The sequence below is a fragment of the Panthera onca genome, chromosome D2, assembly GCF_046562875.1.
Source record: "Panthera onca isolate mPanOnc1 chromosome D2, mPanOnc1 haplotype 2, whole genome shotgun sequence".
In the NCBI taxonomy this organism is placed as follows: Eukaryota; Metazoa; Chordata; class Mammalia; order Carnivora; family Felidae; genus Panthera; species Panthera onca.
This window is the reverse complement of record NC_138349.1, coordinates 50,852,825-50,868,758: the sequence shown is the minus strand read 5'-3', so window position 1 is coordinate 50,868,758 and position 15,934 is coordinate 50,852,825.

Sequence of the window (15,934 nt, the reverse complement as noted above, 5' to 3'; positions counted from 1 at the left end):
CACATATATATACCACATCTTCTTTATCCACTCATCCATTGATGGACATTTGGGCTCTTTCCATACTTTGGCCATTGTTGATAGTGCTGCTATGAACATTGGGGTACATGTGTCCCTTCGAAACAGCATATCTGTATGCCTTGGATAAATACCTAGTAGTGCAATTGCTGGGTCATAGGGTAGTTCCATATTTAGTTTTCTGAGGAAGCTCCATACTGTTTTTTAAAAATTTTTTTGAATGTTTATTATTTTTGAGAGAGACATAGACAGAGAACAAGCAGGGGAGGGGCAGAGAGAGAGGGAGACACAGAATGAGAAGCAGGTTCCAGGCTCTGAGCTGTCAGCACACAGCCCGATGTGGGGCTCGAACTCACAGACTGTGAGATCATGACCTGAGCTGAAGCCAGTCACTTAACAAATGAGCCACCCAGGTGCCCCGTCCATACTGTTTTCCGGAGTGGCTGCACCAGCTTGCATTGCCACCAACAATGCAAAAGAGATCCTCTTTCTCCGCATCCTCACCAACATCTGTTGTTGCTTGAGTTGTTAATGTTAGCCCTTCTGACAGGTGTAAGGTGGTATCTCATGGTGGTTTTGATTTGTATTTCCCTGATGATGAGTGACGTTGAGCATTTTTCATGTGTCAGTTGGCCATCTGGATGTCCTCTTTGGAGAAGTGTCTATTCATATCTTTTGCCCATTTCTTCATTGGATTATTTGTTTTTTGGGGATTGAGTTTGATAAGTTCTTTATAGATTTTGCATACTAACCCTTTATCTGATATGTCGTTTGCAAATATCTTCTCCCATTCTGTTGGTTGCCTTTTAGTTTTGCTGATTGTTTCCTTTGCTGTGCAGAAACTTTTTATTTTGATGAGGTCCCAGTAGTTCATTTTTGCTTTTGTTTCCCTTGCCTCTGGAGACGTGTTGAGTAAGAAGTTGCTGTCACCAAGATCAAAGAGGTTTTTGCCTGCTTTCTTCTTGAGGATTTTGATGGCTTCCTGTCTTACGTTTAGGTCTTTCATTCACTTTGAGTTTATTTTTTGTGAATGGTGTAAGACAGTGGTCAGATTCATTCTTCTGCATGTCGCCATCCAGTTTTCCCAGCACCACTTGCTGAAGAGACTGTCTTTATTCCATTGGATATTCTTTGCTGCTTTGTCAAAGATTAGTTGGCCATATGTTTGTGGGTCCATTTCTGGGTTCTCTATTCTATTCCATTGATCTGAGTGTCTGTTCTTGGGCCAATACCATACTGTCTTGATGATTACAGCTTTGTAGTATAGCTTGAAGTCTGGGATTGTGATGCCTCCTGCTTTGGTTTTCTTTTTCAAGATTGCTTTGGCTATTTGGGGTCTTTTCTGGTTCCATACAAATTTTAGGATTATTTGTTCTAGCTCTGTGAAGAATGCTGGTGTTATTTTGATAGGCATTGCATTGAATATGTAGATTGCTTTGGGTAGTATCGACATTTTAACAATATTTGTTCTCCTATCCAGGAGCATGGAATATTTTTCCATTTTTTTGTGTGTCTTCTTCATTTCTTTCATAAACTTTCTATAGTTTTCAGTGTATAGATTTTTCACCTCTTTGGTTAGATTTATTCCTAGGTATTTTATGGTTTTTTGTGCAACTGTAAATGGGATCGATTCCTTGATTTCTCTTTCTGTTGCTTCATTGTTGGTGTATAGGAATGCAACAGATTTATGTGCATTGATTTTATATTCTGGAACTTTGCTGAATTCATGAATCAGTTCTATCAGTTTTTTTTGTGGAATCTTTAGGTTTCCATATAGAGTATCATGTCATCTGCAAAGAGTGAAAGTTTGACCTCCTGCTGGCCGATTTGGATGCCTCTTATTTCTTTGTGTTGTCTGATTGCAGAGGCTAAGATTTCCAATACTATGTTGAATAACAATGGTGAGAGTGGACATCCCTGCATTGTTCCTGACCTTGGGGGGAAAGCTGTCAGTTTTTCCCCATTGAGGATGATATTAGCATTGGGTCATTCATATATGGGTTTTATGTTCTCTAGGTATGATCTTTCCATCCCTATTTTCTTAAGGGTTTTTATCAAGAAAGGATGCTGTATTTTGTCAAATGCTTTCTCTGCATCTATTTAGGATCATATGGTTCTTGTCCTTTTTTTTTAATGTTGTGATGAATCACGTTACTTGTTTTGTAGGTATTGAACCAGCCCTGCATCTCAAGTATAAATGGCACTTGGTCCTGGTGAATAATTTTTTTAATGTATTGTTGGATCTGGTTGGCTAATATCTTGTTGAGGATTTTTGCATCCATGTTCATCAGGGAAATTGATCTATAGTTCTCCTTTTTAGTGGGGTCTCTGTCTGGTTTTGGAATCAAGGTAATGCTGGCTTCATAGAATGAGTATGGAAATTTTCCTTCCATTTCTATTTTTTGGAACAGCTTCAATAGAATAAGTGTTAACGCTTCCTTAAATGTTTGGTAGAATTCCCCTGGAAAGCCATCTGGTCCTGGACTCTTGTTGTTTGGCAGTTTTTTGATTACTAATTCAATGTCCTTACTGGTTATAGGTCTGTTCAAATTTCCTGTATCTTCCCTGTTTCAGTTTTGGTAGTGTATATGTTTCTAAGAATTTGTCCATTTCTTCCAGATTGCCCATTTTATTGGCATAGAATTGCTCATAATATTCTCTTATTATTGTTTTTATTTCTGTTGTGTTGGTTGTGATCTCTCCTCTTTCATTCTTGATTTTATTTATTTGGGTTATTTCCTTTTTCTTCTTGATCAAACTGGCTAGTGGCTTATCAATTTTGGTAATTCTTTCAAAGAACCAGCTTCTGGTTTCATTGACCTGCTCTACTGTTTTTCTGTGGTTTTTTTTTTTTTTTTTTTTTTTTTTGGTTTCAGTTGCATTAATTTCTGCTCTAATCTCTATTATTTCCTGTCTTCTGCTGTTTGGGGTTTTATTTGCTGTTCCTTTTCCAGCTCTTTAAGGCATAAGGTTAGGTTGTGTATCTGAGCTCTATTTTCCTTCTTTAGGAAGGCTTGGATTGCTATATACTTTCCTCTTATGACCATCTTTGCTTCATCCCAGTTGTTTTGGGTTGTGGTGTTATCATTTTCATTGACTTCCATATACTTTTTAATTTCCTCTTTAACTTCTTGGTTAGCCCATTCATTCTTTAGTAGGATGTTCTTCAGTCTCCAAGTATTTGTTACCTTTCCAAATTTTTTCTTGTGGTTGATTTTGAGTTTCATAGCATTGTGGTCTGCAAATATGCACGGTATGATCTCGATCTTTTTGTACTTACTGAGGGCTGATTTGTGTCCCTATATGTGGTCTATGCTGGAGAACGTTCCATGTGCACTGGAGAAGAATGTATATTCTACTGCTTTAGGATGAAATGTTCTGAATATATATTCAGTTAAGTCCATCTGGTCCAATGTGTCATTCAAAGCCATTGTTTCCTTGTTGATTTTTTGATTAGATGATCTGTCCATTGCTGTGAGTGGGGTGTTGAAGTCTCCTACTATTATGGTATTACTATTGATGAGTTTCTTTATGTTTGTGATTAATTGATTTATATATTTGCGTGCTTTCACATTTGGCGCATAAATGTTACAATTGTTAGGTCTTCCTGGTGGATAGACCCCTTGATTATGATATAATGTCCTTCTGCATCTCTTGATACAGTCTTTATTTTAAAGTCTAGATTGTCGGTTATTAGTATGCCTACTCCAGCTTCCTTTTGTTGACAATTAGCGTGATAGATGGTTCTCCATCCCTTTAGTTTCAATCTGAAGGTATCTTTAGGTATAAACTGGGTCTCTTGTAAACAGCATATAGATGGATCTAGTTTTCTTATCCATTCTGTTTCCCTATGTCTTTTGATTGGAGCATTGAGTGCATTGACATTTAGAGTGGGTACTGAAAGATATGAATTTATTGCCATTATGATGCTTGTAGAGTTGGAGTTTCCAGTGGTGTTCTCTGGTCCTTTCTAATCTTTGTTTCTTTTGGACTTCATTTATTTGTTTTTTTTTTTTTATATTTTCATCTTTTCTCCCCTCAGAGAGTCCCCCTTAAAATTTCTTGCAGGGCTGGTTTAGTGGTCACAAACTCCTTTAATTTTTGTTTGTCTGGGAAACTTTTAATCTCTCCTTCTATTTTGAATGACAGCCTTGCTGGATAAAGAATTCTTGGCTGCATATTTTTCTGATTCAGCACACTGAATATATCCTGCCACTGCTTTCTGGCCTGCCAGGTTTCTGTGGATAGGTCTGTTGCAAACCTGATCTGTCTTCTCTTGTAGGTTAACTTTTTTTCCCTTGCTGCTTTCATGATTCTCTCATTCCTGGAGTATTTTGTGAATTTGACTGTGGTATGCCTTGTTCATGATCAGTTTTTGTTGACTCTAATGGGAATCCTCTGTGCTTCCTAAATTTTGATGTGTGTGTCTTTCCCCAGGTTAGGAAAGTTTTCCGCTATGATTTGCTCACATAACCCTTCTACCCCTGTCTCTCTCTCTTCTTCTTCTGAGACCCCTATGATTCTGATGTTGTTCCTTTTTAATGAGTCACTGATTTCTCTAATTCTTAAATCGTGCTCTTTTGGCTTAATCTCCCTCTTTTTTCTGCTTCATTATTCTCCATAAGTTCGTCCTCTATACAACTGATTCTCTGTTCTGCCTCGTCCATCCTTGCCACTGCTGCATCCATCCATGATTGCAGCTCTGTTATAGCATTTTTAATTTCATTCTGGCTATTGTTTACTTCTTTTATCTCTGCAGAAAGGGATTCTAATCTATTTTCGACTCCAGCTAGTATTCTTATTATCGCGAATCTAAATTCTGGTTCAGACATCTTGCTTGTATCTGTGTTGGTTAAATCCCTGGCTGTCGTTTCTTTGTGCTCTTTCTTTTGTGGTGAATTCCTTCGTTTCATCATTTTGAAGGGAGAAAAGGAATTTATGAGGTAGAAAAAATTAAAATTAAAAAAACATTAAAACTAAAAAATTAAAAACACACACACACAAAATTGAATAAATGATGCTAGATCCTAGGTGTGTTTTGGTCTGGGTGTTGAAAGTGGCTTGATAGATTAGAGAAAAGGGAAAAAAGGAAATCATTTGAAATTTGAAAAAGTGAATACACTGAAGTAGACTAAAATGAGATGATGGGGTAAAATAGATTTTGAAAAAATTTACAAAAAAGTAAAGAATATAGTAGAAAAAAATTTAAAGAAAAAAATTTTTAATAACAAAAATAAAAATGAATTTTTTCTCTTTCTGTATTCAAGAAAAAGAAACAAAAAAGAGAAAAAAGAAAAAAAGGAAATCTTTTGAAAATTTGATGAAGTGAATACACTGTAGTAGACTAAAATAAAATGATGGAAGTAAAACAGAATTTGAAAAAATTTATACAAAAGTAAAAAATATAGTAAAAAATTATTGAAAAATATTTTTACTAAATATTGAAAATAAAAATGATTTTTTTCTCCTTCTGAAAAGAAATGAAAAATAGAAAAAAAGAAAAAAGAAAAAAAAGAAAGAAAATTGAATAGATAGACCTGCTAACAGACTGAAACACGATTGAAATTACTTCGTTTTCCCCTATAAGTCAGACTATGAAGCACTTTATAGTCCATAAACTAAGCAGGCGGTGAGACTTGTGTTCTTTTTTATTCATTTTTGAGAGACAGAGAGAGACAGAGCATGAGCAGGGAAGAGGAAGAGAGAGGGAGACACAGAGTCTCAAACAGGCTCCAGGCTCTGAGCTGTCAGCACAGAGCCTGACGCAGGGCTCGAACTCACAAACCGCAAGATCCTGACCTGAGCCGAAGTCAGACGCTCAACTGACTGAGCCACCCAGGTGCCCCGAGACTTGTGTTCTTGAAGAGCGAGGTTGGTCCAGTTGGGCGGGGCTCAGTGTAATGGCTCCATCCTCCACTAGATGGCGCTGCTAGCCTACTGGGGTGGATTGTTGTGGCGCTTGTAGATGCACATGCACATGAGTGCCAGAGCTGTGACAATGGCATCATCCAGCTACCCAGTCTCTAGTATCAGAACTCTGTTCTCCCTGATCAGCAATCGCGCACCTGTCCTTTGTCTTCAGCTTCTGTCCAGTCCCCTCTTTTACACTGTCCGTGACCCAGCCCCAGCTAGTACCTCTCTCCCGAGTTTTATCTCAGATGCGGCTGTTTTCCCCTGCACCTTATTTCTGCGGCTTTGACCTGTTCCACCCCTCTGTGGAGGGTCTTACCAAGCAATGGCCAAATGTCAGCTGCACCCAGGAAAATTCATGGGACCATGCTGCTGCCAACGCCCAGAGATTGCGGCCAGTTGCAAGCCCACCCCAGAAAAAGTTTGCAAGACAGTGTAGCAGCAGCTTTTCAAGGATTATGGAAAACCACAACACACATCTGGCACCAGACTTCACCCTTAACAACCTTGTTCCAGCACCAGCAAATGCGGCCATTCTCTGGGGTCTACTGGGCCCAGGTTGCCCCAAGCCTCTACCAAATTTCCTTCCAGCAGTGGAACCGCTTTTCCCCATGTGGCCTGAGAACCTCCTGGACCCCACTCTGCTCCTGGGGATTCGCCCTTCCCACCAGAGCACCACCAGGTATCAAGCTGTGGAGTTGCAGACTTTGCGCTCCCCTTGTTTACAGTCTTAATGGAATTTAAACCCTCTCCTTTCTCCTTTCTCCCTTTTTAGTTCAGTCCCTGCACCTGTTTCCAATTTTCCACTTTCTCTCCAGCTGCCTTTGGGGAGGGGTGCTTTTCCCGTAGTCTCCCCACTGTCTCCATCCTCTCTCCACATGCAAAAGCACCTCCCTGCCCTCAGCAGCTTCTCACTCCCAAAGTTCACCTCTCTGTGCCACGTACCCGCTGAATTCTGTGGTTCAGGTTGTTCTGATTGCTGTGTTAATCCTCAGATCAGTTTCCTAGGTGTGCAGGATGGTTTAGTGTTGGTCTGGCTGTATTTCATGGACATGAGACACACAAAAAACTTCCATGCTCTTCTGCCATCTTGGCTCCCTCCCTGCCTCTAGTTTCTTAAAGCATTTAAAAGTGGCTCTCAGTCAAAACCAGGAAATAGAAGATATCTGAACCTCTCTTATTAAATTTAAAAAAGCTAACATTTTATTTCTTTAAATTTTCTCTTTTTTATGCCCATTTAATGTCTTCTCTGTTCATTCAGTTCTTATCTATTCTTCAAAACACAGTCATACCTTCTCTAAGAAAATTTCAGTGACTCCTGCAACCCCAAGTGATCTCCAACATCTCTTAAATTCTACACCACTGATCTATCCCACAGAGTTCATTATATATTGCCTTATCTTGTTCACTGTTATCTCCGAAATGTTAACTTTTCCATCTAAGGAGGTTGGGACGCCCTGAGTACAGAGACAATGCCTTTATCTTTTCTTCTATTCCTCATTGCTTTTATTTGGGAACACTGAGTGGTCTTTTCTGTAAACACATTCTGGTTGGATGATAGTATCTTCCTTCGGGAGACAAATGGACTGTAGATTGTCTTAAACTTTTATTGCCTCAGGCCTTGATGGTTGGCTTCTTGAATCGTAGCTATAATTATCTCTCTTCATTTTCTACTAGTTTTAGGCCTGGAAAAAGACATAAGCCAATTCTGAACAAAGAATACTACTCCAGACTGAGTGTGTGAGTGAAATTTCCACAAAAATGTAAAAATAAACAAAAGGTGGTGTAAAAATAAACAAAAGGTCGTTCATCTATTTTTAGTAAGCTTTAGTTGTTTTCTTTCAAGCCCACCTCTCACACCATCTGCCTTCTTATGCATTCAGAAAGCAGTGTTTGCAAAATATGTGCTTTTTCTCAATAAATCTATCAGTCCATCAGAATTGTTGAGCCTTGCTGCACTAGGCCCTGAGAGAGGTGATATGCAAGAAATAAAAATGGACTGAATGTAGTGTCTGCCCTCAGCGAGCCTCTAAGACTTGTTGGCAAGTAAAGACCAAACTCACAGAGCACAGTGAGCACAGAAGAGTGAACTTGGCTGCAGTTCTGGTCACGAACTCAGAGAACACAGAGCGAGGAGCCAGAAAAGGCAGGCGGAGATGAGCTTTACCCTGGATTAGGAACCCAGAAGAGTAATTGGAAAGAATAAAAGAAAGTATGTTATATTTGGCATGGAAAAGATAGCAAAAGCAAAGACACAGAGAGGTGGAATGGGGATATGTGTTTGAATCCATTTATAGTAGGTGCATTTATAGTAGCACTAAGAAATCAAAAGAGATGTAAGGAGGGGACGGATTTGTAGAAGGCTCCTTACAGAAGCCATATATTAGTCAGAACCTTTTTTACCTGAACCACAGCTCAAATATATTTAAGGAAAAAAAACAAGAAAGAAAGAAAAAGAAAACAGAAGACAGAAGGGAGCGAGGGAGATAAGAAAGTAACTTACTAGCGTCCATATCTTCAGACATGCCTGGATCCAGGTGTCGAAAGGTAATGTCATCAGAAATATCCTTCAATAATTTTAATTGTATTCTCCTCTATGTTAAACTCATCTCTACATGGTGGCAAATGGTTCCCAGCACTCCGTGTTTTCATGTTATTAGCTCAGCAGTCCCAAGGGAAAGGGAGTTCCACATTTATAATGACACCAGCAAAGGATTCCATGAGAGTCTCCACCACACATAGGTTTGTGCCATCTGTTAATCTCTGCACCAGTTATGGAGGCCAGAGGGATGCAGTGCTTGCTTGGCCTGCTCACAGTGTGTATTCCAAGAGTTTCAGGATGGAGTCAGCTCTGCCCAAACCACCTGAATTGTGTGTAAGGAAAGAGAAAAAGTGGTTCCCCAAAGAAAATTAGGAAGCCGTTATGTAAAAGGAAATGGGTGCAGGGCAGGAAACAATAAGGAAAACCAACTGCAGAGGCCTTAGAAAACCAGGCAGAGGACAACATACAAAGTAGACATTAGTAAATAATAGCTAGAATTCGGTAGAAGCAATTTAAAGATAACTTGGAGGAACACAAGCAGGACAGGAGTATGCAAGAAAGTTTGAAGTATGAAGTCAGGCAGCCTTAGAGCAATGCAAGGTCAACCCCAACACTCTGAGAGCAGTGGACTTTCCTTTTACTGGCATCTCTTATCTGTGCTGTCCATTAAGTAGTCACTAGCCATATATGACTACTTAAATTTGAGTTAATTAAAATTAAAACGAAAGATTCAGTTCTCACTTGCACTCTCCACATTGTAAGTACTCAATAACCACATGTGACTAATAGCTACCATATTATATAGTACAGAATAGAATATTTTCAGCATTGCAGAAAGTTCTATTAGGTGGCCCTGGATTCAATGATCACTTCCAGCATTTCAGTTAATTTTCCCAAGAAACACATGTGCTCAGACATTACACTTTTCTTTTGCTGTTCAATTTAAAAATAATGAGAAAATGAGAGTAGAATTATTCTGCTAATGATAGATCCAATAAAGACTCTCCAACGAGAGGCTTAAACTCAAACCTGAAATTCAATTAAAAATGTTGATTATCTATCCATTGCTCTACCTATCCCCCTGTGTGCTTCTCTTTTCCTCTCCCCCTAAGCATGTCTTGTCAAGTTGGAAAATAAGTTGTGATTATTGGAAGCCAGTCAGGTTGATTAACAGGCACCAATTAAGTATCTACTGAAAGGAGAGAAGAATGTGCTGGTTAATTCTGGCTTTGGGGCTCCATGGCCCTCAATTGGTATTATGCAGAGCTCCAGCAGGGCCTTAGGAAACAATTCTCCAATTGCTCTGTCAGCCACCCATTGTGCACCCTGGATGGCCCTGACAACATGAAGGGAAACCTGGGGTTCCAGGACTGACTCTTCTTGTAACTGATGACAAATATTTACAACTGCCACATCTCCGAATTGTACTGTTTCCTATCTTAAGAGAGATGTCATGCTACGTCGAAGACTTTTTTGGGTTTTATAAATGTAGTGGAGATGAATTTGGAGTGTGTCTGAGCATCCGTCATGAGAGAGAAAGAGGAGAATGGGGTGCTAACCATCATTTACTGAGCTCCCGCCACGGGTAGACTCTGTGCCAGAGACGTGACAACAGAGGCCTTTAATTTAAATACCACAGGAACCCGATGTTGTGTAGGGATTCTGCCCCTGTTACTGATGATGAAACCGAGGCTCAGGGAAGTCAAGCAATTTTACAAACATTTGTAAATGTTTTACACACATTTGTTTGTAAAACAAATTTGTTTGTCATGAAGTGGCACAGGTGGGACATAACCCCATCATATCTGATACCAATTTCAAGTCCTTCACCACCTCGCACTCCTTCAGTATTTGCCGAACAGATAATAAAGCTTGGCCCTTTGGTTGAGACCAGTTCCTTCACTTCACCAGAAATCTGCACGGACTCCAGTTGGCAAGTTTTATGACTCTGGGCGCCGCTAAAGCTGGAGGTTTTTTACCTTTGCCAGGGGTATATATGTAAGGATCTTGGCTTGCTTCTTGTTTGCATGTGTTCACGGAGTCATTCCCCCCCCCCCCGAAACAGTTATTGGGAATCTGTTACGCATCAGGTGTGGGGGATATAGAACTGAATAAATAAAGCATGGACTCTGCTGCCAAAGAGCTCACAATATCCGATGCTATGAGGATATTTCAGTAAACCATTACAAAGCAGAGTGGTATAGGTCTAATGAGGGAAGGAAACACAGGGTTCTATGAGGCAGTGTTGCAAAAGCAGGGTGGGGGGAGAGCAATCAGGAGCAGGCAACAAAGGGATGAATTAAAAATAATAATAGAATCATGGGGCACCTGGGTGGCTCAGTCAGTTGAGCGTCCGACTTCAGCTCAGGCCATGATCTCACACTCTGTGAGTTCGAGCCCTGCGACGCGCTCTGTGCTGACAGAGCCCGCTTCGGATTCTGTGTCTGCCCCTCCCCTGCTCATGCTCTGTCTCTCTCTGTCTCAAAAATAAATAAAAACATTAAAAAAAATAGAATCAAATAAGACTCAGACTTACTTTAATTTTTTAAATTCTTTATTTATTTTCAAGAGAGAAACAGAGTGCAAGCGGGGGAGAGGCAGAGAGAGAGGGAGACCCAGAATCGGAAGCAGGCTTTGGGCTCTGAGCTGTCAGCACAGAGCCTGATGCAGGGCTTGTGAGATTATGACCTGAGCCGAAGTCAGACACTTAACCAACTGAGCCACGCAGGCGCCTCTGGATTTATTTTACTATCACCATATGATAATAAATTCTAAACAGTATCAGTGATAAAATTCTCCTTCTTCCCCAAATTATCTCTTCATCTAAGTTTTAAATGATTGCTGGAGTTATTGTTGAGTTTGAATAATACATACATGTAAACAGGAAATCAGCACATTTTTGTCACCTGTTCTTTAAGAAACATTCTGTTCTACATGGAAATTAATTCTGAGAAATCTCAGTTATGGGGTCACTCCCCACCCTGATGCAGACTGACTACACTCTTTCATTTCTGGGGTAAGTCCATCATGGTCCAGACAAGCTCACTTAAGATGCAGACTGTCTCCAACCTCATTTAAACAGGAGATTCATAATGAGCAATGATAACACAATGATTGGAAAGATCACAGGTCTGGAGGTACTTAGGCAAACTGTGAGTCATAACAGTGTTTTTACAGGTAAGGAAAGATTCTAATTCATACCTGAAATATGTTACAGATTTTGTAAATATCTTTTAAATTGGCATTTTTTTTTAAATGGTCAGTTGTGTATTTTTAAGCTAGTGAGCAAATCAGGAAAGTGATGATTACTATTAATTAATATATATTTCAACTGAAAATTCAGTTACATCATTTAGAAGAGGGAGGTATTCAAAAAACCATCTGTTCCGGACATCTGATTCACTAGATCCAGCACTGTTCCTTTGAGGTCACAGATAGGGGCCCTTGAGACCCATGGGCTTGAGAAAGGCTGATGTGTTCATAGAACTCACAGTGACATGAGTCGAGGATAGGTATTAGGAACAACAAGAGGCTGGCAGGGACCAGGTAAGGAAGGCCACAGGCTTAGAAGGTTTTGAGCAAGGGAGAAAAATGGTTAGATGTGTGTGTAGAAAGTCCATTGACAAGAAATATCCCAACAGGTTGCTGTTTTAACCACTTTATTTTTTTTAACTCTAAACATTTTAACAACTTGTCATTTTAAAATAATTCCAGACTTACAAAAAAGGTGCCAAAAAACTTTTCAAATATCCTTCACCCAGAATCTACAGCAGTTAAATCTGATCACGATTGATACAACGTTATTAATATGCTACTCTTATTTAATCTACATATCTTATTTGAGTATCACCAATTGTTCCACTAATGCCCCTTTCTTTGGTCCAGGATTCAGTACAGGATACCATGTTGCATTTAGCTATTATTTCTTAAGTTAGTGTCTCCTCCAATCGGAGATAGTTCCTCCATTTCTCTTTGCTTTAGCACTTTGGAGAATGCTAGCCATTTATTTTGTACACTGATTCTCAGTTTGAGTTTGTGTGATGTCTCCGCATGACTACATTCTGATTTAAATTTTTGCCAAGAATACTGAAAAACTGAGGCTGTGTCCTTCTCTATGTACATATCAGAAAGCATTTGATCTATGCTGTTACTGCTGATAATAACATCACTTTGTTAAGGTAATACATGCTAGTTATCCTCACTGTGGTTTGTTCCTTTTTTATTTGTAATTAACAGGTATATCATATGGAGATATTTTGAAACCATGTAAATATCCTGTTTCCCAACATACTTCCACTTACTAATTTTAGCATGCATGGATGATTCTTGCCTGAAACAATTACTGTAATATTTCATTTATACATCCACTTATACATTTATATTAGTATCAGTATATAACTATCAGTATTAGGCTATGAATTATTATTAAGACAATTTTTAAAATATATTTTTTAATTAATTTATTTATTTTGAGAGAGAGAGAGAAAGAGAGAATGGGAGAAGGGCAGAGAAAGAGAGAGAGAGAGAGAGAGAGAGAGAGAGAGAGAGAGAGAGAGAGAGAATACCAAGCAGGCTTCACACTGTTAGCTCAGAGCTCGATGTGGGGCTTGAACTCCCTGAGATCATGACCTGAGCCAAAACTAAGAGCTTGACTCAATGGACTGAGCCACCCAGGCACCCCATGAGTTATTATTTTAATCTGTGGATTATAATTGATTAGTGTCATTTATTTTGTTCCTCAAAATTTCCCACATTTGGCCATTAGGAGCCTCTTCATGTTGGCTTCTATATCTTTCTCACGTGTCCCTATTTTCTATTCTTGCTAGTGACATATGTATTTGATTTTTTTTTTCAAAAACAGAATTTTGATATATTAATTATATCTTTTTCCTATTCTCAACATTAGATCATTTGGCAGTTTCACAGTTCTGGGATGCTGTGCTCTGTACATCCATTCGTTTTTCCCCTTGTATTTCAGCTTGGGAAATTTCTATTGTCCTATCTTCAAACTCACTGATTCTTTCCACAGCCATGTCCAGTCTAGTGATAAGCCCCTCAAGAGAACTATTTATATCTGTTATCAGGTATTTTATTTTTATTTATACCTGTTATCAGGTATTTATTTTTATTTTATTTATCAGGTATAAAATATCAGGTATTTTATTTATATAGGATATTCATATGGATTTTTCTTATAGTTGCTTTCTTCAAAATTAGCCACCTGTTTATTATTTCTGAATGTTGTCCATCATTTCCCTGGAGACTTTAATGTATTAACCATAGTTATGTTTAATTCCCTGTCTGATGTTTCCAACATCTGGTTAGCTTTTGAGTCTGATTCTTTCAATTATTTTGTCTCTTGTCAATGAATGCATGTTCTTGCTTTTTAGCTTCTTACTGTGTTTGATCAAGTGGCAGACATTGTAGACCAGTAGGCAGCTGAGCTGAGATAGTTTTATGCCTGGCAATAGGCAAACTTCTTCTCTCAGGCCATTAGTGTAGGGGTTTAGACAATCTAGTTAGGGCTTGGGCTGGGTTTGGGTTTTTCTGTTTCTAGTGTTACTTATAATGCACTGCAGCTTTAAATTCCTTAGCACTGGGGAGCCTGGGTGGCTCAGTCGGTTAAGCATCTGACTTCGGCTCAGGTCATGATCTCACAGTTCATGAGTTGGAGCCCCACATCGGGCTCTGTGATGACAATTCAGACAGAGCCTGGAGCCTGCTTCAGATTCTGTGTCTCCCTCTCTCTCCGCTCCTCCCCCACTCCTGCTCTCTCTCTGTCTCTCAAAAATAAATAAATATTTTAAAAAAATTAATTCCTTAGCATTACCTTGTATTTACATCAGGGGCTCTGGAATGACCAGAGCTTCTCTCCGTGCTCCTGCCTCTGCCCCTCAACTATCATCCTTCCCCATGAACCTATGCCACAGAGTGGTTTCTCTCCAGGCTATTACCCATTCCCTACCAGTAACTTCTGTTTTTATCTTTGGTATTTTCTTCTTTGTGCTTCCTTTTATTTTCTTCTGACTTTTCAATACATAAAAACATTTTTTCAATGCTTATTTATTTTTAAGAGAGAGAGAGAGAGCAAGCAGGGGAGAGGCAGAGAGAGAGGGAGATGCAGAATCTGAAGCAAGCTCCAGGCTCTGAGCCATCAGCACAGAGCCCGAGGCAGGGTTTGAACTCACAAACCATGAGACTATGACCTGAGCTGAAGTTGGACGCTTAACTAACTGAGCCACCCAGGAGCCCCTTTAATACTTTTGTCAAGTATTTCCTTACTTTCATTGTTTCATTTTTATGTATAAGATTACTATGGCTATGCAGTTCCTTGCAATCATTACTTTATATATACCCATAGATTCTGATAAGCAGTGTTTTCATTACCATTAATTTTTTCTAATTGTTTTCAATGTGTATTTTCCTTTATACAGGGTTGTTTTTCAATTCCACGTAGAAGGGTTTTTTTTCTTAATGATATCTAAGTTTTTTGCATAGTGATGAGTTATATTTAAATTTCTACTTTATGAAAATTATTGCTGGTTTCTTTGTGACTTAATATAGGCTAAATTTTGTTACAATCCATGAGTATTTTAGAAGAAGGAATATTCTCTATTATCAGTGTGTGTGTGTGTGTGTGTGTGTGTGTGTGTGTGTTCATGAAGGCTCAATGATTTTTCCTTTATTTTTGAGGTTCAGTAGTTTTAAATGATGTATCTCAGTGTTGATCATCCAGGGTTGATTTCCCAAGGATGAGTCCTTTCAAGATATAGATTCGAGTTTTCTTTTATTTCTGGAAAATAATATTGAATTAAAGTTTTAAACATTAGGTATGTTCCATTAGTTTCCTTTTCTTATTCTGAGCCTCCAATTATATGCATGTTCTTTCTTCTTTGCCTGTCTCCCATCACTAACACTTTTTCTCTGACTTTTTTCTCCTTCCTTTACCTCATTTCCAGGATGTTGGCTACTTCCTATCTTTATGGAATACAGTTCATGAAATGTTTTTTTAATTTTTTTCACCTAGAATCTTATAATTTAGTCTTCATTTCTGAAATAATTTTGATTATTTTTACCTTTTCTTTCTTTGGTTCAATAAACTGTCCTTTCGGTTTTTTTCTTTTATTTTTTAACCTATTTCCATTTTTTGTTTTTTGAATTTCTCATTCAAGTTGATTTGTTATATTCCCAAATGATCTTTGCCTGTGTACTTAATTAACCTTGCAAAGTGATCTTGTAGGGATTTTTCTTCATGATTTGATCTTTTCCTTTTTTTTTTTTTTTTTTGAGGGAGAATTTTTCATCAACTGAGACATATTGACTCTTGTTTTCTGATTTTTTTATAACTTTGAATATATTGTCTTTTGTGGTTTTCTAAGATTTGTTGATATTTATATTTCTAATTCTGTGCTGCTCTCTTCTGCCAGGATAGCAAAGTCCAATTCCTTAGTGGAGTGTGTGTGT